Source organism: Schistocerca nitens, chromosome 2 (genome assembly GCF_023898315.1).
Source record: "Schistocerca nitens isolate TAMUIC-IGC-003100 chromosome 2, iqSchNite1.1, whole genome shotgun sequence".
Classification (NCBI taxonomy): Eukaryota; Metazoa; Arthropoda; class Insecta; order Orthoptera; family Acrididae; genus Schistocerca; species Schistocerca nitens.
In genome coordinates, this window is record NC_064615.1 from 884,255,966 (window position 1) to 884,280,120 (window position 24,155).

General features: G+C 39.9%; 1 long non-coding RNA gene across 1 annotated transcript in view; it reads right to left on the reverse strand.

Annotated features, from left to right (window-relative positions):
• Positions 1-23,819, reverse strand: part of LOC126234693 (uncharacterized) — a 604,178-nt gene extending 580,359 nt beyond the window's left edge. Inside the window, exon 1 of the long non-coding RNA XR_007544765.1 lies at positions 23,299-23,819. This is a non-coding gene — a long non-coding RNA (uncharacterized LOC126234693). The remainder of the gene's footprint in view (positions 1-23,298) is intronic.
• Between the last annotated feature and the right edge of the window lie 336 nt (positions 23,820-24,155).

The window sequence follows — 24,155 nt, forward strand, 5'->3', positions numbered from 1 at the left end:
CTTCCAATGTGTATTCACCACGATGTCGCCAAACACGGATGCGACCGTCATGATGCTGTGAACAGAACCTGGATTGATCCGAGAAAATGACATTTTGCCATTCGTGCACCCATGTTCGTCGTTGAGTACACCATCGCAGGCGCTCCTGTTTGATTCAACGTCAAGAGTAACCGCAGCCATGGTCTCCGAGCTGATAGTCCATGCTGCTTGAAACGTTGTCGAACTGTTCGTGCAGATGGTTGTTGTCTTGCAAACGTCCCCATCTGTTGACTCAGGGATCGAGACGTGGCTGCACGATCAGTTACAGCCATGCGGATCAGATGCCTGTCATCTCGACTGCTAGTGATACGAGGCCGTTGGGATCCAGCACGGCGTTCCGTATTACCCTCCTGAACCCACCGATTCCATATTCTGTTAACAGTCAATGGATCTCGACCAACGCGAGCGATACGATAAACCGCAATCGCGACAGGCTACAATACGACCTTTATCAAAGTCGGAAACGTGATGGTACGCATTTCTCCTCCTTACACGAGGCATCACAACAACGTTTCACCAGGCAACGCCGGTCAACTGCTGTTTGTGTATGAGAAATCGTTTGGAAACTTTCCTCATCTCAGCACGTTGTAGGTGTCGCCACCGGCGCCAACCTTGTGTGAATGCTCTCAAAAGCTAATTATTTGCATATCACAGCATCTTCTTCCTGTCGGTTAACTTTCCCGTCTGTAGCGCGTCATCTTCGTGGTGTAGTAATTATAATGGCCAGTAGTGTACAACAAGCTATACGAAAAACAACGCGTGTTCGAGACATCCACAACACACTAATGCTCTGAAATAACATATATTCACAGCAAGTGACTTGTAAGGGTGTCTCACCTAAGAGTCGTCAAGCGCATTTTCTCTGGTGTTTCGGCAGATACTTGCAATTTCGTTTTTGCAGTATGTAACTGGTGTCAGCTCACACAAAAGTTTTTCATGTGATGACCAGTTTCGACGGCAAAGCATCAGTTGTTTTTCGTTACAAAGAAAATGGTCCTTAAAGTGATAGCGCGATCTCAGATTAGTCCAGTGCGATATTCTTCTTGTTTTAATGCTTTCGTTAACGCATACTGATACAGTTAACATCGCTGTATTTAATTTGGGAGCACGCTATTTAATGGGCACGTAATATTCCGTTTTGAAAACCATTTTGTTTGTAATGGGAAAGAAACCATGACTTTCCGTTCATACTGGGCGTTGCATGAAAGATGTGATGAGTAGCATTTGTTTGGGCCGACTCCAGCTACACATTGCAAAACCGGAATGGAAGATATCTGCTGAAACACCAAATAAAATGCGTCTGGCGAATTTTAGGCAGGACACCAGTAGATACGTTACAGAAAAATGATCTCTCTCACTTGCCAAGTTCCCCTCCATGAACGAAAATCTGACGCGTCTTAATGTGAATTTCACGCTTGGGAATACTCTGCTATTCCAAATTCACAAAACGCGACTAGCTCTACATCCCATGTGGAAGGACGGCTTCGCAAGATCTTCATGGTCCACGGTTTGAATCACTGCAATAAGCGACAGAAGTCCAACAAATATGAGCGGTGCGAACATTATAATACAATGCGTAATACTGCTAATCGAGGGATGACCTCATCTGACTGCGCTCAGTGTGAAAGACTAACAAAAACGCTACAAAACAAGTCAAGAAGGGAACAGCTGCTGACACAGACAAAAGCTCACCAGAAGAGTACCCAAAATCAATACTTTAAAATAAGAATCTGAATTACTTAAAATGGGGATATATCACTAAGAACATTGAAAAATATGTCTACCTCGAGCAGATAGCTGAAAAGAAAGTAGGGAGAAATGGCGCAAATCAAGGAGTGCCAAAATTCACCACTCAGTACAAAACAGCAGCGAAAACCACTGGCAGTGTGTTAGTTTGGCTGGGTAAATTAATATTTGGCTGCAGAAAGTACTATGTCGCAGAAGGCATTTTATAGACAAAACGGTACAGGACACGTGCTCTACCCTGTTTTGTTCAATAAGTATTTGGTTTTGAAGGGAGGCTTACAGTTACGCTCAAGAAAAAAAAATGGTTCAAATGGCTCTGAGCACTATGGGACTTAACATCTGAGGTCATCAGTCCCCTAGAACTTAGAACTACTTAAACCTAACTAACCTAAGGACATCACACACATCCATGCCCGAGGCAGGATTCGAACCTGCGACCGTAGCGGTTGCGCGGTTCCAGACTGAAGCGCCTAGAACCGCACGGCCACACCGGCCGACTACGCTCAAGAAGAATAGAGACTTGAAGCCCTAACATCAGATTCGAAACGTAAAGCAAGCGTGTGCATCACTGCTCCTTTGTCAGTTCAAGTGCGGCTAGGTAGTAGCTAAGCGTTACAACAGAAATTCAAAAGCTTAGTGAGGGTTCTGTTCTCTGTCACGGGTAGAACTTTCTGTCACTTATTACTCTTTTCACCTCTAGCATCGATTCATATATTAACCGTAGTTCGGAGACACGATAAACTGTAGATACCCTTATAATTACCTGCGTGAGTCATAAGGTTAGAGCAAAACCGCAGTTCCAATAGGGGCATGTCTGGTGAAGGACTGCACTGTTTAAACAGAGTTATGGTTGGGGTCGGATTTAGTTTACGGTCTTTGAAGCTGCCGCTCTGAAGGTTCTCTAGCATAGCCAATCTCAAATCCATAACTTGCAATCGTCATTTCTAACTGCTCAACACTGACTTTCTTCTTCTTCTTGCGTTACGGCCTCTGTAGAACCAAGTGTAGCCCCTTCATGGATCACATTTTCCTCTTCTCCTGCCGGAACCTATTTATTCGTTCTCTTCTTCTCTCCTGCTCGTCTTCAACGATCTTTACTATCCTCTCCTCTTGTCTGCTCCACTGGCTCATGCTGTTCTTTTCCTGTATCCTTCTCTGTCATCGATCTCCGGCATATTGGTCGGTGTGTACTTCCTTGATAACTTTGCTTGCATTTTGAGATAGGTCTCACTCCATCTCTGCTATTATAGCTTCTGACTCTGCTAAGGCCACGGTGCTATGTCATCTGTAAACAGGTTATTCCGCGTAAAATCTCCGCGGTGTTCACACTGCATTAAATGTGAGTTAAAATTCGAGCTTTCGAATGTGATCTTCGTCAGGAGATGACTGCCTGCCGGAAGCAATGTCTGCCTCCTCCCTAGCTTGTCATTGGTCGTGTGACGTCGATCGGTAATCTAACTTCTATTGGCCAAGTGACGTCATCTGGAGGGCGGGGTTCGCATGCAATAAAGCAATCACCGATGAGGCAGTAAGCACCTCATCCACCGCAGGGCCGCGATTAGGGACGGAACGGAGAACACCGCCAGCATCACCCATCCCTTTAAGAATTATGTTCTTTGCTTTTATACCTTTGAAGACGCTTTGTCTCAACTGCTCGCCTCCAGGCACCACTGAGATTCTCGGTGTTTAGATCGCTTCAAAACCGAGTTAAAACTAGCGTAACCTATATCCACTTGAACCTGCTTGTCATAGTGTCCATAATCCCCCCTCCCCCCCCCCCCCCCAAAACATCCCACCATTACCAAACTGACTTGTTTTATCAACTGATCCCTCATTTTAGTAAAGTTGTGCTGTAAAAACATTGACTCTTCGATTAGAGCAATGCCTCTTCATTATTAAGTCGAGCTACTCATCTAACCTGCAGTATTGTTCTGGAGCACCATATTTCAAAAGCTTCTATTTTCGTCTTGTTTACATTGTTTATCGTCCGCGATTCACTTCCGTAAAAGCTACGCTAGATTTACTTTTACGGAAGACTTTCGAATCCTTAAAATTTTGTTCGATGTAAAGCAATTTCTCTTTCTTAGAAAGAACGACTCACTTCCTTTCTACGGCTCGCTTTCTGATACACGTATAAGCCAAAAACAAGTCCATGGTAGGTTTCTGGAGATACGTAGCACCAGATGTCTACTCGCAGGTCACGATAAGTCTGCCAATTACGGTAGTTTGTGGACGCGGATCTGGTTCTCCATAGCGTCCCCGATGTGTTCCTTCGGATTCATACCAGGCGTATATCATGGCCAAGACATTAACTTGAGTCCACAGTTGACATTGTGCCTTCAAATACCACCATAGGTCCGAAGGAAATCCATATGATTGTCCCCAAAAGAGTAATACTGCCATAATCAGCCAACTTCCATGGTGTGGCGCATGTTTCGATGTATCAGACACGACCGTCGACCTCGTGTAGCATGAAACGTGGGTCATTCGACCAGGTAATCGTAACTGACGATGTCTTTGGTCAACCTAGTCATACTGCTGCGGAGCTCACATGTTCAACGATGCGCACTGAGCGATGTGCTCAGAAATATTTACGCCTACACCAGCATGTACTCTGCCGTCAGGTCTGCAACGGCACGCCACCTGTCCTGCTGTTCGCAGCTCGTGGTCGTGCGGTAGCGTTCTCGCTTCCCGCGCCCGGGTTCGATTCCCGGCGGGGTCAGGGATTTTCTCTGCCTCGTGATGACTGGGTGTTGTGTGATGTCCTTAGGTCAGTTAGGTTTACGTAGTTCTAAGTTCTAGGGGACTGATGACCATAGATGTTAAGTCCCATAGTGCTCAGAGCCATTTGAACCTGACCTGCTATAGGGAGTGGGTAAGCCTCCGACCTCCAAGTTGTGTGATGAGGGTGGACATCATCTTGTCACCTAATCGTGGTTTCACCGTCCATTTCTTCTATAGATGCTCACGACAGGAGCTAGCAAACAGCTGGCCTGGTTCATCGTTTCCGAGATGTTCTCTCCCTGGCACTGGTTCATAACGATCTGCCCTTCGTCAGAGTACCTTATGTCTGTGGATATCACCGGTTGTGGTCCGTATCTTGTCTAGAATGATACACCATTCGTCTCTGCTCCGCTTGTTCGTTACCACGTCACTAGCTTATAACGCCCCCAGACAATATAGCGATGGGTGGGCTCATCAGTGTTACTAAGATGTACTGGTATTGTCTTCTGCTTCGCACAACAACAGCAACGTCGACGACGACAGTGGAAACTGAACATTCCGAACAGGCAGAAACCGGTGTTCCACTGCTCAGTCGTAGCTCACAGCCTGGTAACGATCATAAAATCTTTTTCTAGATGTGAACAGAAGAGGTGACGGCGGAAAATTCCTGACCATCAGTCTCATCCAGTAGAGACATGCGATATTGTCGACGGCGTGTGACTCAAGTGTTAGATTGGATATTCATCTAGGTCTCTCTCTAGAGTGAAGCGTACGACGATTTTAGGGTCGCACTGCTAGATACAACCTATGCCAAAGTTTACTAGTGGTGCTAAATGGTTCAAATGGCTCTGAGTACTATGGGACTTAACATCTGTGGTCATCAGTCCCCTAGAACTTAGAACTACTTAAACCTAACTAACCTAAGGACATCACACACATCCATGCCCGAGGCAGAATTCGAACCTGCGACCGTAGCAGTCACGCGGTTCCGGACTGAGCGCTTAGAACCGCACGGCCACCGCGGCCGGCACTGGTGTTGAGACGTCATCGGAAATCCTTGGAAGAAAGGCGACGTTGTTCTTGCGAGACACTAGTAGCAACAATTTCGTCACAAAGATGTTTCAGTTATTGGCAGCCCAACTGGCGTATCACATCCTTGACCTCTGAACTTTTTCGATGTCCTCCATCAGTCCTGTCTGGTAAGGATCTCTTGCCGCGCAGAAGAGGACGGACAAGCGTAGTGTATACAGTCTCCTTAGTAGATCTGTCGCATTTCTAAGTGTTCTGCCAATAAAACGCTGTCTCTCGTTCGCGTTATTTTTCAAATTTAAGTTGTTCACAACTGTAACCACAACGTATTTAACTCTTCATTTGTGTGGCGATATTGGCCGTAGCTGCTTTACAATAATTATTAAAGGTATTTTAATTCCGTCTGCCTGCTTCTGCCAAATGCGTTTCCTGCTATTGGAGTAAAATATTACCAGCGACCAGTAATGAAAGATATACACAATTTGACAGCCTTTCTAGACAGAAAAACAGTTCGTTGTAAAAGATGATTTTTACTTACGGTATTTCATGCCTTTTTTTCGCTCACACAAGGAAACGCCGTCTGCTTGCATGTTTTCTGGTTATTTCTTCGTTTGGTACTGTTGGTTCTGCTCTAATCCCACACTTGTTTGCACAAATAAGCTTTTTTATGTTAAACATAACATAATGTCACACTTTTTATTTGTATCCTTCTGGCAAAATTTGTATCCTATGTTTGGCGTTACCAACTTTGCAACTAGTTTTTCTTTGAGAAAGAGATTTTCAATCTGCAGCGAAGTGCGCGCTGATAGGAAACTTCCTCGCAGATTAAAACTGTGTGCTGGACCGAGACTCGAACTCGGGACCTTTGTCTTTCGCGGGGAAGTGCTCTACCAGTTTTCCTTTAGTGTAAAATGGTTCTTTTTTCTGTGGTACGTCATATATGTGTTATCGCATTAAATTATGTTTGTATGTATTTATTTAATGCGTAAGAGAGAGAAGGTAATAGAGATGGAGTTAAAAATCTAAATGATGAATAGGTTGATGGTGGGTGGGGGTGGAAGGCAAACACGGTGAACAGTGAGTACAAAGCAGTGGGAGGGAGAATGAGTTGGAGGAAAAGTGTGAGGAGCAAGACGTAAAATGAAACTCGGTTGTGTGGGGAGGGGGTGGGAGGTGCGGAAGTTAGGGTGAGAGTGTGAAGGATGGGAAAGGGGTTGTATTTTTTCTGTTAGGTGATTTTTTCATTTATTTTATACCGTGTCTCGATTCCACTGTTTGTTTTATCACTGAGTGGCTTATTGTGTGTTAATCCTGTGTGTATAGATTTGTTTGTTTTTGAAACGGAGGAAGTGTCTGTCCTTAGTGAATCTTATAATGTTCATATCTCTTCCTATAGTGCTTGATCTATGGTATTCTTGTTAAAAGTAGTCTGCAGGTGTTTAATGTTTTGTACTGTTTTTCCATGCCATGCTGTGCTCTTTATACCTTGTGACATATGTTCTGACAGTCGTCTCACTGTAGATTTTTTCAGCACCTGGTATTTACCAGATTGTCGGTATCTGGTTTCGCTTTTAGTTTATGGATGTGTTTATAGGTTGAGTAATTTGTTTTGTATGCAGTGTTTATGCTTTTTTTTTAAATGCCTTCCCTATTTTATATCTAAACTAGAGACCCGGTCCAGGTTCGTGGCATTAAGTATTTATGACCAGAGGACTTGCGTGGTATGGCGTACTGTGCGTGAGGGCCACTGCTTAGAGTTATTAATAAATATCATTAAGAAACAGAATATCATCAAGTTTTTATAACCTACGCGGTGTAAGCAGTGCACCACAAGAAAACTGTCTGGAGGCATGAGTGTCATGAATTCCATATTGAATTGCCCACATCTTGGTTGATTCAATGTACGGAGAAAGCTGAGTCATCTTCTGAAAGAACTTCTACTCTTTATAGTAAATGACGCCAAGCTGCTGAAGTACTTCTTCGCAAAACGTTTTACTTGTAGCATAATAAGTAAGACATATTTTGGTGCACTATTTTTCGGTATCAGCTGTTCTCAAATTGTTGCAAGGAAACTACTGCTTAAAGATATTTGATTATTTTAAACGGTAAGTCTCACGTCACAACCTGATTATATGGTGGTTATCCTTTCGTTATTGGTCACGTTTACTACGACACTTCAAAACTGAGTAACTCACTGCCCTTGGTTAGAAGAATTTGCAGTGAATTAAGAGCGCAGATTGTGATAGCTAATCTGAGAAAGCAGAAATTGGCAGTCTGAAATTGTAGTCATATTACGAAATGCATATTTCCACTGAGAGGTGAATGCTAAGTTAAACGGAATAGTGAAAAAAAGTGACCCGACCGGGAGGCGATTCCAGAATCTCTTGGTTTTCAGCCACACGCTCCACCGCTAGATCAACACAATAGATACGAATTAGATGCCACTTGCTGCAGTCTTGAGTCACTGTTGCTCTCTAGGGTCATGGCGGCTGTTCATTAGGTGGCAAAGTCATTGTTTCCACAACTTTACTTTCATTCATCATAATTCGGACAATTTGTACGAAGTATCTACAAATTATATACAACAACTTCCTCGGAAAGCGGTATATCTGTTAGTCCAAACCGGGTCAAAAAGCTACAGCAGTTTCTGAGATTAGCCTGCATATACAGACTGACTGAAGTATGCGAATTCAGTTTATATATAGCGAGATTTGTTGTTTGCTCATTCTGTACCATTTCCTTTCGATTGTGCCATATTTATCTACTGGCGTTTCTTTGTATCTATTTTTAAAGCTACCTGTTTTATGGTGGAATCGTATTGAGTCTGTTTAGCATGTACCCGATAACAGCTTGTTTGTGATTCTGAGGGTGGTTTGAAATTGCATTTATTATTGCGTCTGTCGTGGGTTTTTTGTATGTCAAGTGATCGTCTTTTCTCATGGTTGTATCTAGAAAGTAGAGTGTTTTCTTGTTCTTCTTCTATTGTAAATTTTATGTTCTTGTGTCTAATGTTTGTGTCGTTGTGTAATTGTCGTATTTCGTTTTGAGGTTCATCTACTATGTATATTATGCAATCCATATACCTGTACTAGTAGACGCCGTAGCTTTACTTGTTATTACATCTTCAAATATAAGTTTCTGTATTATATTAACGAAGAGGTCGGCTAATGTTCCGGAAACATGTGAACCCAAAGGCAAATGTTCTTGCATCTAGTATTCCCGATTGGTTTAAAATAGTTGTTATGTTTGCAACAGTAACAATTTTATTGCTTCAGATATATGTTCAGGAGGTCTCTGGTTGTATGTTTTCAGGTTTTCTTCGATTAGTTTGTTTCATTAACAGGTATGCAACTGAACATCAAAGGAGAGCAGCGTTATTGTGCATGGGATTTATATACCCCTTAAGTGTTCTATTACCTGAATGCTATTTCTTATTGACCTGTCACTTTCAAGCATAGAGTATTAGGTGACTTGTGATTGCATTTGCTGTGCTAGTAGGTCTGTGGGAGCTGCTCTGAAATTTGCTATAGGGTAGACGGGAATATCTTATGGAATTTTAGTTGACAACACTTGTTGGGTGCCTATGAATTTTATTTGTACCAGTCCCTGTTTCTCCTGTTTGACAAGTGTCTGAGTTATATTTCTGGGTGGGATTTTAATCTGTTTACTGGGTTTCATTTTGACTTTTCATGTTGTTTTTGCAGATTTGTGATTTTCTATATTATCTTTGTCAGATTTATTATAACATCTTATAATGTTTGAAGATTTACTTTGGATTTTTAATTGTTTTGATCATCACAACTATTTTTGGGTTTACTGTTATCTTTTTTAATCTGTTCTAATGTTTTAATTTCTTCTTTTGTTAATTGTTCAGTTTCCCCGTATTTACATGACTGTGGCCGTTTCCCTTCTGTGCTAAGAATACATTCAGATTCTATAATGAGATCTACTTGTTCATTTGACTCAACATTGTGTTTTAAAACATTTTCTAAGAGCTGTTGTCCATTGTCAGTGTTATGTAGCTGTTTTTAGGTTTTGTGTGGTGCAACCTGAGCTTAGTAATTTTCCTTTTATGCTTTGGTGGCATTTTTTCTAATGCTCTTCATGTGCAGCATTAGACTTTTTACGTGATGGAAGAGAAAATAACAGGGCTGTTCAATTTTTTTTTTTTTGCTGTCTGCTGATGGATTTCATACAATTTTTCATTTAGGGTTTGTTTTTTCGAATAAAATGACGTAATTTCGTGTTTGAGCCAACCATTTTGAGCAGCTTGTCTGGCAACTTTCGCTCTTCTCTCAGTTTAGTTGAATTGATAGCCATTACATTTGTACGACTTATCATGTAATTGAACTTAAATGGATTCCTTTTACTGCTCAAGACAGATTAGAGCAAGTACCAAGACATCCGGTCTTTCTTCGTCGCTCTACTCGGGAATGGAATAGAACAAAAATGGCTAATAAAACAAGAACGTACCGTCGGCAATGTATTGTACAGTGTTTTCCAGAATAAATAAATAGATTCAGCTGATATGCAATATTTGCAACAAAAGTTGTTGGAAAGCACCTGTCAGACAGATCCGTTGGAAGTATGCCAAGGAAATCTAATTCATTCACGAAAGAAGTGGCTTAGAATTAACGGACGAGAGGGGAAATCCAAAGAATAGCGCCTCGTTTCATAACAGGCTCGTTTACTAAGCGTGGAAGTTTTGCACAGTGTCAGACGCTACAAATGAGGCGTTGTGTACAATGGAAAAGTTCATTATTGAAATTCCACGAGCGTGCGTTCTGATCAGGGTCAGACAACATACTGGTTCATCTCAAATACATCTCGCGAAGCGAGAGATTACAGAGATTACAGCTCATGCGGAGGCTTACTCACATTCATTCGCGAATGGAACAGGAAATTTAAGTGATACAAGTAGTATGTCCACTATACACCATAAAGTGGCTTGCGCACTATAGATGTAGCTGTGTTAGGACTGGTCCTACCTTCTCCCCTTTCTAGTCAAGAACAACATAAGCACGACAATACATTAACTACATCCATTCATCTGTTAATAGCACTGTACTGTAAGACATCTCGCATGCTGAAGACAGATGTCGCCTAAATGCTGCCCATGTAGGAAGACTTACACCAGGAAATGAACAAGATGGAAATGAAGTGGGTCGTAGGTCATATTTCAATGGAAAACCATTTGTGGGTGTATGAAATCATACCAGTTGACCATATTCACTCAATGGAGGCATTGCTCCCAACAGTGGTTGCATTTTCCAGGATGAGAATGCGCCCCATCTCACATGGCTGGAAATGTTTACTTGGTGTCAGGATTATTAGTCTTTATCGCCCTCTACAATCCTCGACAATATCGTACCACTGTGATCTGTAATGGAGAAAACAGGAAATAAAAATCCGTTACTCTTCTCTAACTTCTCTCAAGGCACTGGCACTTTGGCCACTAGTGCTATGGAGTAGCTATACAAATCAATTCTCGGCACAGTTGTGTCTTGGATTATGGAAATGCCTGTGCACCACTCTGACACGGTGTCTCTTTTACTCCTGCTCACTGCTGTACTGAACACTAAAAGAACCCACGGTCTGCACACATAATAAATCTACGTGAACATTTTTAGTTCACACGTGACAGATCTCCACGGGCTGTCGCTGATGAAGCAATCAATTTGCGCGTTTAAGTGTATGCTTTTAACAAAAAATGGCGAACATAAAACATTCTGAGCGGTGTAAAAACTGCTTGGCGAGGAAAAGTCAGTACTCTCGCATAATTCCGTCCTTAGTGGACAAAAAAAAATGTGTGTCAAATCTTATGGGACACTATTTAACCTAAATTATCCTAATGACAAACACACACACCCATGCCCGAGGGAAGACTCGAATCTCCGCCGGGACCACTTAGTGGACAAATAAAATAATTCTGTGTTATTCCAATTCCTGGCCAGCTTCTACTCCATGGAGGAATTCGTATTTAAAATGTAGCCTGTAAAAAAGCCCTTGTTTTTTAAGTGTAGTTGCATGAATAGGACTAAGAACTGTGCTTATAAAAGTTAACGATAATCATGTGTACATATCTTGTAAACTGACTGAACATATTATTTCGATAGATTCATTCCAATGGTCTCTGGAACATTAACTGACTGACTGACTCACTAGCATGCAATCTACGAGCCATTCTGACTGTCACGCCAGCATCATCATCAACAAGTGGATTTCGCTAGGTCTGATCTTCTGCATTACATTAACAGAACATGTTTTGCGACGTTTTCGTCTGATGCTAGTGGCGTGTCGAAAGGATTACGTTACGCCTTGTGCTCAAGGTAAAATATTAGCGTTCAATAAAACACTGATTACGTGATGCCTAGTGCTCACGGTAAAATACTAGCGTTCAGTACAACACTGATGACCACCTTATTAATTTCCACACACAAGTATTAATATGTTTTTGTTCAATTCATAGCTGCAACAAGGATTCCAAAGCAAGTCAGTGTTACAGCATACCTATCTCCATAAAATATTCTCGTATAACTTTTTAAACAAATCTAAAATTTATGTTCTTGACTGTAATGATTGTTATAGAATGGATCAGGAGTTGCATTTATATTTCCTTTGTTAAACTATAGTAGCATGGAACTCACACAGCAGAAACGGAAAGGTACGGTGTAAATTTTGGCACAAGAAGCGGGGTTCTGCTCTCTTTAAGAGGAAAATTGTTGAAGTATGATTGGTTTGTTTCTGAAAGTTAGATGGTGTATTTATTTAATATATGCTGTAAAACGATGATTCTTTCTTTATTTAAAAATCGTAGTAAATATGGTAATATAGAGGAACCAGTGTATATAGAGGAACCAGTGTATCAGAGAGTCGTTTGGGGAGGAACAATGGATTTAGGAGAAGGGGATGAAGTATAGAAATAAAAAAATAGCTTAATACGGAAACTCACGTGGTATTTATTTATACAGGAAAATACATTTCCTAATATTACTTGGCCATTATGAAGATGTAGATATGAGCCACACCTAACAAAAGCTTTAAGAAGTTTGCACAAAGTTACATCTTTCCTCCAAACACAGACAATAAATTGACACAGTATATCACAACAAACAGTGGGCTGAGGCAAGTAAGTAGTACTTCATCCACTCTATAAAATAACCACAAATTCATACTCATTTTAATATGGTGATACACAGAAGCACATACATTTGACTGAACTATTTTTTTTGTTAATTTATAATACTGTTTTTAAAAAATGAAAAGAGCTCACATAAGAAACTTTCTTCTAGTCAAAATATGGAAACAAGACGATGTAAAGATGTTCACAAAGAGAACAAACACTGGCTTATGTAGGAAAGAATTCCAAATGATAAAAAAATTAACCATTATAGTTAGACTATGTCTCAGTAACTAATGACATATAGATGACTGAGTTTCACAGTTTGGGAATAATCACAGAACAATAAATACGTACTTATGAAACAAAAGTAATTTACAAACCTGTTAAAAATTTTACGATGTCGGTGTTTTACCAAATAGAAGTGAATTATAACTTACAAACAAATAGCAACAATATCATAATAAAAACATTAAAATAAAAAAATAAAAAACTACAGCAGCATAAGATTTTATGGACCAGATGGATTCCTATAAATGCTCTGAAAAATAAGTATTCAAGGAATTACACGAAATTAGCATGAAAATTAAAAACTATAAACCACAAAAGAAGAGAAGGCTGTACAGACCATGGAAACGTAGCCCTATGTACAATAATTACCAATGAAAAACAGGATATGAGTATGAAAGAAAGTATTCCACCTCAGAAAAGATTGATATCTGCTTTACAGTTTGCTGTGAGCAGAAAAAGTTACAAAACATTAAAATACTCAACTACAATAAAACTCGGGCATTGAGAGATCTTAAAAGCAAGGTACTTGAAGGTATGAATAAGTTTCAAGATTTCTTGTTTTTCCAGTATAAATACTTCGCATATTGCAATTTTAAATATCTAGGATATGCGCATCACGTAGACTAAATAAAGGAGGCTGTCAACAGAAGCCTTCCTTTGTAATTTCGTCAAAAATAATTTGCCTTTTAAAATGTATGAATCAACAGAGTGTATAACAGTTGTGATATTTCTAGACCAGTTTACTTTGGGTGCTAAGTGAAGTAAATTAACAAAAACAGAGTTGAACCAAACTCAGGAAATATATAGTGAACTGTAAGGATTGGGCCAGAGTAAATTTGTCACTAAGTAAAAAATCTTTACGTTCTACGTCAACTACCTCAGGTTATTCTTTATTATTTCTCACCACCAAGTTTCACCAAACAATCATATTCGCCAATACTCTGTTTATACATTTTGAAATACCCTTCTGGTTGCCTGAAGATGTCTGTTACGTACGTTCAGTGTAATTAATTTAGGTGGTCTTACGTGTACAATCGTCTTCGGAGCTGATAAATGAAATGAGTAGGTATTTCTGTTTATTCGACCAGTTGTGATGGATTTCTGAACTACTGTTAGTATTATGTGACTGTTTTGAAAAATGGAGTAGACTGCTCTTCAGTTTTATAGTAAAGAAAATGCAAACCACTAAACGTATTATTAAGGGAAATACTTTCTTTTCAGTATCCAGAATCTATTATTGCACCATTACTGCAAACGGATTTGGAAAGAACAGGGATGATCCTTATTGTCTGGACTGTATGAACAGCAACACTTGGAAATCGTATCGCCAGCATGCGGTTGTTACAGACGTTGACACAGTGTGGTCCTGTCAGCTACGTCATATACCAAATATCGTTGTATTTGACTTGGCTGTTGTACAAAGGATAGAGCATATGGTGTTCACAATAAAAGTACAGTGTGTTCCATTTACCTGATGACCTCACGCATGGAGCAGTAGATGGTGGGCAGCGAGCACTCCGTTGTCTTTCGAACTAGATGACATGTCGTCCGTCTACTACTGCAGTACTGAATTTAAAATATGTGCAAATAAATTTTGTATTCACCCACGTCATGAAAGATGCCGGAACTGCCTGCCTTTGTTTTCCACGCATTTCTGACATCTACTCAAGAAATTCTTCATCACGCGATGTAATTCTCTTTGAATAAATTGACTCGCGGCGATTAAATAGGGATTTCGAGCGCGCCAGATATTGTTGATAAGGACTGTGTCATGGAAGACAGCGTGATCTGTATGCAAAGAAACAATGACCGTATGAGCCTTTGCAAATGCTGTTGACAAAAACGCGAAGCTTCATTCTGTTTCACTCAATTCATTAAAAACGGTTGCAAAATGTTTTGCACATACCATTAATTCTTAACTGTGACGCAGAATAGGTTTAAGGTTTATCGGAGCTCCAAAGCCGGCAGGTTTGGGAGTTTACATACCCATGTAAATGGAACTAAGCCCTGTCTCAAAACAGAATGACTTAAGCATCCATTTCAAAGCTATGCATTTGTTTCAAAATCCATTCGCAAAACCTAATCCTGTGCGAGAGATCACCAGGCTGGTGCACTACTGTTACTTTATAGGGCCTCGGCCTATATAACTTGCAGTTCTTTGTACAGTGGTGCAAGAAATTTGCGTTTGCTGTGGAAGACGTCAAAGAGATATTTTAGGGGAATTTTTTTCTGTGGCATGCAATGTTATCGAGATGAGCTTCTGTGAGACAAAAAACACATGCAGAAGTAACGCCATCTGTAAGCCACTTCTACCAAGACCTCACACAGAAATCAATTTGTAAGTTTCTCGACATTAGTGTCAGTAATAATTTTTTGTTGGCCCAAGTCCAGGAAGTAAACGGATAATATATTATGGAAATATGTGATAAAGAGAAAACAGTTTTAAACAGTCAGAGATGGAGATGTAATTCACGTTTCCAGAAATCATGAACGAAACTCGTAGCGCGAGTTACTGGACTTCAGTTGACCTTTTTTTCATACCTGTATGACTAGTAAAATGAAGGAATAGCTGTTGCAGATGATTCTGACATTACTATTTCCTAAGCAACGGGACGCATACCAGAAAACAGGAATGGATTAAAAACGTGTTAATTAAGAGTAACTATTGTGTTCAAATCGTGGAACGGCTAAACATGGTTAGATGACACCTAACGAGATTGCCCAGCACTCGGCTTGTCAGTTATTTATAGCTGCCCAACTACATTTTACCCAAATGAATCCCAGCGTCTTTCTCTCACTGTTTATTTTGTAGAAAGCTTGTATACAGAAGCACTTTCTAGACCGAAGAGTGGGGCAAAACATTATGCCGACAGATAAACGTTGAAACATTAAATAACCAGTAAGATAAAAGTGCGAGTCGTTTGCTGGGAAGGTTTATCGGCAGTGACGTAAGTTTGCAGTATGTCGCTTCTTGAATAGTCACAGTCACTACCCTACAGCAGATTCGGCGTTTAGGCTCTTCTGTATTTTAACTATTTTTGGGAACAATAAAAATTTTCTCATTGTGCTTTTATTCAGTGGCTAGCTTACACAAACAAATTCAATCCTGTCTTTGTTTTCACGTTTTATCGTATGTTTTAACTTTTAATTATGTTGTTCCATATACGCAGGTATCTTTCATGCAGCAATAAGCGCTTGGATCTGAGCCACATGTAATTCTTACAGTGACAATTTCGTGTCATTGCAAAGTCTTCATCCCACATCTTTTTAGTATAGGAAACTGATATACTCAATTCAGATAACTGCCCTCAACATAATGCCGAAAAATTTGAAAAGCATTCGCGGTCTAGCTTCCGCTACCATATTTCCAACAGTTTAAACTTCATTCAAAACACTTAAACTGGAATTATCTTCTAAGTATATAAAGTCCATCTCCGTGATTAGATAAAAGGCTAATTGTCTGCCATGTGTGTTTGGCTTATCGTTGACACATTGCAAGTTGTCAGAAAAACATATTTTGCTATACTTGTATATTAGATGTGCGATAAAATCGTTTTAAACATGCTTCTATATCGCAATTATCTGGCATTAACCTCCTAATTTTAGGGTGAAATGTGTAAAATGATGACACTCTCATTACATTATTTATTCCAGTGTTTCTTAATGCAAAAAGGTATAGTACATGTGACGAAACGCTAACAATGACTTTCCCAAAAAATTACTTCTGTATTTAGGCCATAGACGCCTGGCTGTAGATAGCAAGGCGCATCTTCAGAGGGCCAAATATATGTATCGTATAAGAGGCGCTGAGCAAGCAATATGTCTTTATGTAAAACTGATAAAAACAATTTTAATTACACAGAGCAGCAGGAAAGATGTCATTATGGCAATGCTTAATTAACGTAAATGTAGGCAGGGCATATTTGTCCGAATTGAGTCAGTTCCTAAACGAGGGAGAAAGTTTTACTTCTGAAACAGAAACCTGTTGGTTTATGCCCTACTTGTACATGATGAGCATAATGATTTTAGTTTCCCACAATGAGCAAGACAGTCGTGATTGATCTGTGATACCTACAGTTTATTTGTTTAAGGCTCTTCTGTAAAGCATTTAATGTGTGTTGTATACGATACGTTTCATAAAATTACCTGTTATTTTCATGGAAATTGTTTTCAATAACAAGCCACCGACAGAAAATTAAGTTTCTTGAAAAGTTTCCTTAAGGAATGCAGATGCAGATGGTTCCATGTCTAGGATGTGTGCAGAATTAAGAATAATACTTCTTTCTCTAGTATATCACTGTCACTGAAGACAAAATTCTTTATTATAAACTAAGTTCTATGATATTTGTGAGCAGATGTTAGTATTTAACTTTTTATTATGACGTATGTTGCACAGCGTCTATGATTAAACTACAGTCAAAAAAATATTTTTAAACGTTTTCTTCTCTTCATAAACAAAATATTCCAAATTTTGGTCGAGAAAAACAAATATGACAAAAAAAAATATATTAGCTCTAGTTTCTGTGGTATACAACACGTCGAAATATTTATTTTAACGGATTAAGAGCAAACGACACATTTTAATTACATCCGCCAACAGCAATAAAGTCCATTTGACACTTTTAAAAATGATAATTACAATAAGAGTTTTAAATTGGTGAAGGAATATCTGGCAACAACTCTACAACTATAAGGGAAAAAGTAAATTTGTGAACGGAGATAACGGATTTTAAAGAACAAGTTGCATCGAAGGTGATGGTATTTTTGCAGAAGTACCGTCACCAGTTAACACCAGTTGTCATCTCTTTGGTTGCCTAAAAATTTAAGAATGATTCCTTTTAACGTTTTCCAAGCTTGCTCTACTTTTACATCTAAAATACGGTCAAATGTGGGCTCCTTTACGAGTTGAAAATTTGTGGCCCAGAAAACTACATTTCTTAACTGTTGTATGACTAGTCTTACAGAACTTAAGAGCCTGACCTCATCGGGTTACACTTTTGACAAAATCTTCCATTGAGACACAAAGGAATCACAGACATTGGCTGCGAGCGGGAATTAATTTAGCAATGGGGAAGTAGAAAATTCGTGCCGGACCAGGATTCGAACCGGTTCCAAATCCTGATCCAGAACAGATTCCAACTTTCTCCATTGATTTAAATCAATGGCCACTCGCAGCCAATTTCTGTAATTCCGTTGTGTCTGAATTAATAGTGGCTGCTGGATCAGAATGTTGCCTGTCCTTTTGGACATGTTTTTAGTGTACCCGATTTACATTTTTAATAGTACAGCGATGACGTTACATCGCCAGAGATTTTCCACTTGTGTTCAGTGTATCTGATGGGAGTCGAAGAGGACTGCCATACTGGCATGTCTTTTTCATCCCTTCAGCCCCAACCACCCACCCTCTCCAACAAGTAATCTTCATGTGAACTGCACGGTCAAAGGAAATAGGAGGAGAACAGCCGCTGTTTTGAAGTAGGCCTAAAACACCTTTCAATCTAGGCTCGCAAAGGTTCGTGAATAGCCTCCAGTCAGTTGAATCAAGGTTGAAATTCAAATTTCATTAGCCATTAACGTCGCAGTAAACAACATGATTCAATCTGCAGCGAAGTATACACTTTTATGATGCTTTCTGGCAGATTAAAACTGTGTGCCGGACCGACAATCAAACTCGGGACCTTTGCCTTTCGCGCTCAAGTGCTCTACCAACTGAGTTACCAAAGCATGACTCACGATCCCTCTTCACAACTTTACTTCCTCCAGTACCCCATCTCCCACTTTACATACTACACAGAAGCTCTCCTGCGAACCTTGCAAAACTAGTGGCACCTTGAGCCGCAGCCTGGGGGATGTCTCCAGAATGAAATTTTCGGTCTGTAGCCAAACATGCACTGAAATGAAACTTCCTGGTAGATTAAAACTGTATGCCGGACCGATAAATGCCCGCGGAAGGCAAAGGTCTTGAGTTCCAGCGTCGCTCCGACATACAGTTTTAATCTGCCAGTAAGTTTCACACAACGAGATTGTTTTCCTTCTGGAAAGATGGAATCACATCCCTATGACGATGTTCTGTGAGACCCTGACATCATGTTGCAGAAGATTCCATTGTTGTAGTTTTGACCCTTGAAGTTCTGCCTTCGCCTTCGACAAATGAGGTCACACAATTCCACTTGACTCAGTCCGTGCAACTTATCGTCTTTTTTTGTCAAAATCACTCATGGGATGTTGAAGGCTTGTTTGGTTCTCCTTGTTCCACAATGTCTTCGTTTTTTGCTTCACGCTCATAACTTTGGGATGGAGTAGGAACTGGCAAACACTCTGAATGTGGAATAGGACGAATAGCAGATGAAAGATTACGGTGTTGAACTGCTCCTCTTTTTCTTCTTTGGTCAGTCTGCCTTTACCGATAGCATCAAGCAGAAATACCTGTTATCTATATGGTCTGTAGACACCCGTCAAACCATAGGCACAGAAAAAGCCACAGGTTTCCCAGCCATTCTCATGGCATAACCAAGCAACACATGTGGAACCCTGACTTATCCTCGTCCTCCACCTTCATACCAAAATAATGCCAATGGTTCAAATGGCTCTTAGCACTATGGGACTTAACATCTGAGGTCATCAGTCCCCTAGAACTTAGAACTACTTAAGGCTAACCAACCTAAGGACATCACACACATCCATGCCCGAGGCAGGATTCGAACCTGCGACCGCGCGGTTCCGGACTGAAGCGCCTAGAAACGCTCGGTCACACCGGCCGGCAAAATAATGCCAGTAGACAGTCTCCACAAGAGGTGTCAAAATTGAATTTCCGTGACGAAAATGTTATTCAACACAAATGCAACAGAAATTATTCACTGAATCTAAACATTTTCGTGGACTTTTGATTTTAGAAATTATAGACTTCAAAAGCAAATGGAAAACAAAGTATGCACTAGTTGCAATACAAACGATATGAAACTCGCAATCACAGCTGCTGGAATAATGTTTAAAATCGTAGAGACGGCTGCAGAATATTATTATTGTCATTAACAAGGGTGCCACCTCACAAAACAAAATTAACATAGCTAAAGATTTGGATGAAGAAAAATGACGAAATTGCATCACCAATGCAAGAGCTAATCGATAGTTTTTAAGATAATTTTTGAATTCATTTGGTGGAAACATATGAGAATAAAATATTTCTTAACCCGACACATTTACATTGCTGGGCAGTGTAATTTATTGGGTTTAATCAAATGTGAATAAACCATTTTCAAGTCATCTGTTCTAGTTCACACGTTATAAGACACGAAAGAGACCTTCTGACATCTGCAGTTCTACATCAATAGTTGATGGCGTGGTAAACGTCTAAAATCCAAACAATCTACAAATACTATTTTTCGGTTAATACCACTTCGATACGGCCACCGTAGTTTCAAACGCACACTCTCTCTGAACTGTCTTTAATAGAATACGTTTCAATAGAAGATACTACATTATGATACATTATGATACTGAAATAAGTGTCACGTTATCAATTCATTTTCTCCTAACTGAGAAATACATGATTTACATCTAAGTGTATTTAAATATGACTTCTTTATCCGAAAGATGCGCATGACACATGAACATGTATTATGAGGCACTGTCTTGTAGTTTTGGTCCTATGGTTAAGATGATTTTATACTGTACATCGTGGTTGATTCCACTGATAACTGTTCACAGCACACATGATTACATTTTGTCTCTTATATAACTTTTATTTATTTTCCTTCTTAAGTGCTACTAGTGCGACCTGTAACTGACAAGTTATCTGTTACCGTGTTCATAATAAGCATTCGTATTTACTTCATTGTCAACATATTGAGATTTAAGATTCTTCTCTTTTGCTTGTAACTGGAAGACAGAGTAACGAATCCTTAATTTGAAAGAAACTTCTCGTTTTACTTTGTTGAGTACTACTTCTTGATTTTCTTTAAATAGTTTCTAGAAAAATATTTGTTCCACAATATTATCCTCTCTTCTCTCCTTGACACCTATAAAATTTGAGCAACTTTATCGCCATAAGCACCGATGCTTGTGCCACTATAATTAGAGACATAAAATTGCTGTGCTTTAAATCCGAATGAAATAATCTCTATGGCTTCAACTAAGCGAAACTTGAGTCGTTAGTATCAAAACAAATATTTCATTAGCATATACATTCATTAACTGAATTCACAATTTTCATAGATCGAAAGCAGAAAGATTAAGAGTAGGAAATCATGGACAAGTGGTTAATAATTTAACTATTTTAAATTGATTGTGTTCAATGGCTTTTACGAATGGTAGAAACGAATTCATGTACCTTGCACATTAGGCTGCTACTCGATTTGTTCTTATTCTGCGACCGGTTTCGGTCAAACCTCATTATTCACCACATATTTTTATCAGCATGAGTTACATACATAGATAAGAAATTAATCTTCCAAAATATAATTTTCTAAATAATGTTTAATCATTTAGGGGTAGCTGAATGGAGTGTCAGTTAACTATCCAAGGAATGGAAAGAAGTGACATACCATACTGACTGACCTAAACACGTATATTCCTTGGATAGTTGTCTCTAACTGACACTCCATGCATCTACCTGTTTGTGACTAAACATTATTTACAAATATATTTCTGAGATTGTGTTTTTCTGATACATATACATAAGTAATCCTTGTTGCTAACAAAAATCTGTAGGCCCTATTGGATAATGGATTTTGACCGAAATCGGTCGCACAATAAATAGAACAGCAGGGAAGATGACTATTTGTGAGGAGCTCTGGAGTATGTTTTGCAAGAACATGGTCTTCTTATAGATTAAGATTTGAAACAGTCCAGTTAAAGCTGTAGGTACACATCGAAAATAAACAGCAAATGGGAAAACATATGAGTCAACAGCTCTTAATAAGAAAGTCAGAAATGTTGCCCTGGAGATAACTATAATTTGTTGTGTAAAGTAATTCACAGCATCGAAATTATGGCAAGCATAGTTTCAGAGTGCACTTGTGCATCCCGAGCGTCATCTTTAGCGCGACGCAATCAATATCCATGCATAGCATTGTGCTTCGTGGTATTTTTTATTAAGAGTGCGACGCCTAATGAATAAGACATCGACTGGACGGCAGCTTGCACGAAATACAGCTGCGACGATAACAGTCATCGAAATCATAACCCTTTCCGGAACCACGAAAGCACAAGATGGCGGCGATCAATTCTCAAAATTACACTGTGTTCCCGCTCAAGAGAAAGAAGCTCCTCGTTATAAACGAGAAACGCGTAATAGACACACAGACGCGAAGTAGCTATAATGAGCACGTCTGTCAACAAATTTCAGTTGACACGCTACATCGTATCAGAAATCTGTACAACAATGTACAAACAACATGAAGTCGAACGTAAACTAATGCTTCAGGATAAATTGCACACTGAAAATTTGACAATTGCGCAATACAGTACGTTTGTTCGTGATAGTATAGCTTTGAATCTGCTGCTCCGGAAATGGAACACGAACTATTCATTCGTGCTTACGATTATTTCATTTAGGCCTAGGTGTACGTGTCTTTACTGTCACGGCAAAAATACACTGAATCGTTTTTCGTTGAAATATAAACCATCGTTTTCGTCTTACATTCAAATGCAGACAACAAGTTCGTTCCATTCCCTGCAATAAACTGAGGAAGTATGTATATACTTTCAAATGACAGGAGGAACGATATGTTTTCTTGATGAACACATTGTTTTTGTAGAAATGACTATGAACAGTGAGGTAAGGAAAGAAAGTATGTTATTCCGAACATTATTTTCCTCCTTCTTTGTCATTCAAATGAAGATCCGCCTCATCATTCGGCAATTTATAATATTTGCTTGTGGAAATACCGTACTAATGCGAATACGCTTAAAGTTCTTCGTATGACTAGTATATTAACAAAACATTTAATTTAAAGTTACACGAAACTATCCATTAAAATACATATTATTACATCTCTTTAAATGAACCAGAGAGAAAGTTTCCGCGAAATAATGAACATAAGGTGTTTGTTTATCAGTTGCGTGATTGGAAGAATATCTAGCCAAGCGCCTCGCGCGAAGACGTATCTACTTTAACGCACGCGAAAGAAAACAATGCATGTCTACTACAAAGCACAGCATCGAGCGCACATTGATGCATCTGAAAGTGACAGTAATCAAAAATTTGTGTCTTATTGCCGTCCCTTACTTATTTTCGTTTGTATTGGGTATGTATGTTCTTTGAGTGGTCAGTGTACTGCAGTTCATACACATTGATTTACTTCCTGAAAAAGGGCAATTTTGCATGAAGTAGTAGAAAATTCACGTACCTTTTTCCAGTCGAAGTTCAGCTGCGATCCGATGAACGCAGTTTTATCGTATCTGTCAAGCACAACACGGGAATAACATCCTGCGTCACACGCACACACACGCTGACTGAGTCGACAAAAGACTGTCGCAGCGAACGCGATACGCGCAGCCAACTATGACAGATCAAAAACAATTTTACGTTGCAGATCCTGCGGTCAGCATCGCATTGCAACCCGCTAACACTGAACACACAACAGATAACACTATCACGCACTAGCTACTCACTGATAAAATCGCACAAATGAAAACTGAATGTGCTATTCACGCTAAACGTCACACGTTCTTTTCGTCGACATTCTCACTTACAGAAATGTTTGTGTTCTGCTAACGCGGTTAGTGCAAAATGACGGAGTAGTGTTAACTTTCTTGTGGTTTGACTGTCAATGACAGTAACGTGAGGTACTCGACACTGAGTGATCTCGAAGATGCAGAGAAAACACTAGCGAATAGAATCTCGAGAGAAAAACAAAAAAAGCGCGCAAACAATACGCTATGAACAACACCAGATTAACACTTTCACACGGTAAACATCTTCCATTCGACGCCGTCTCTCCAACACTGGTGAAGGTAACAGTCGTCTGTCGTCTTCCACCGGATTTGGACGACTGGCTGTGGTTGTGACGGCCTTGCGTTGCAGCCGGGCTCGCGCGACCCGAGGGAGTGGCGGTCTGGTTCTTGCTGACGAAAAAGAAGATACACAGAAGCTGGACGCCCGGCGAGGAGCGCGGGCTGCAGCGGTACCGTCGGCAGCAACGAGCACGCCCCTGACGCAACCGTCGCGGCCACGAGTTGGACTCGGAATGGTGAGCCGAGGCGG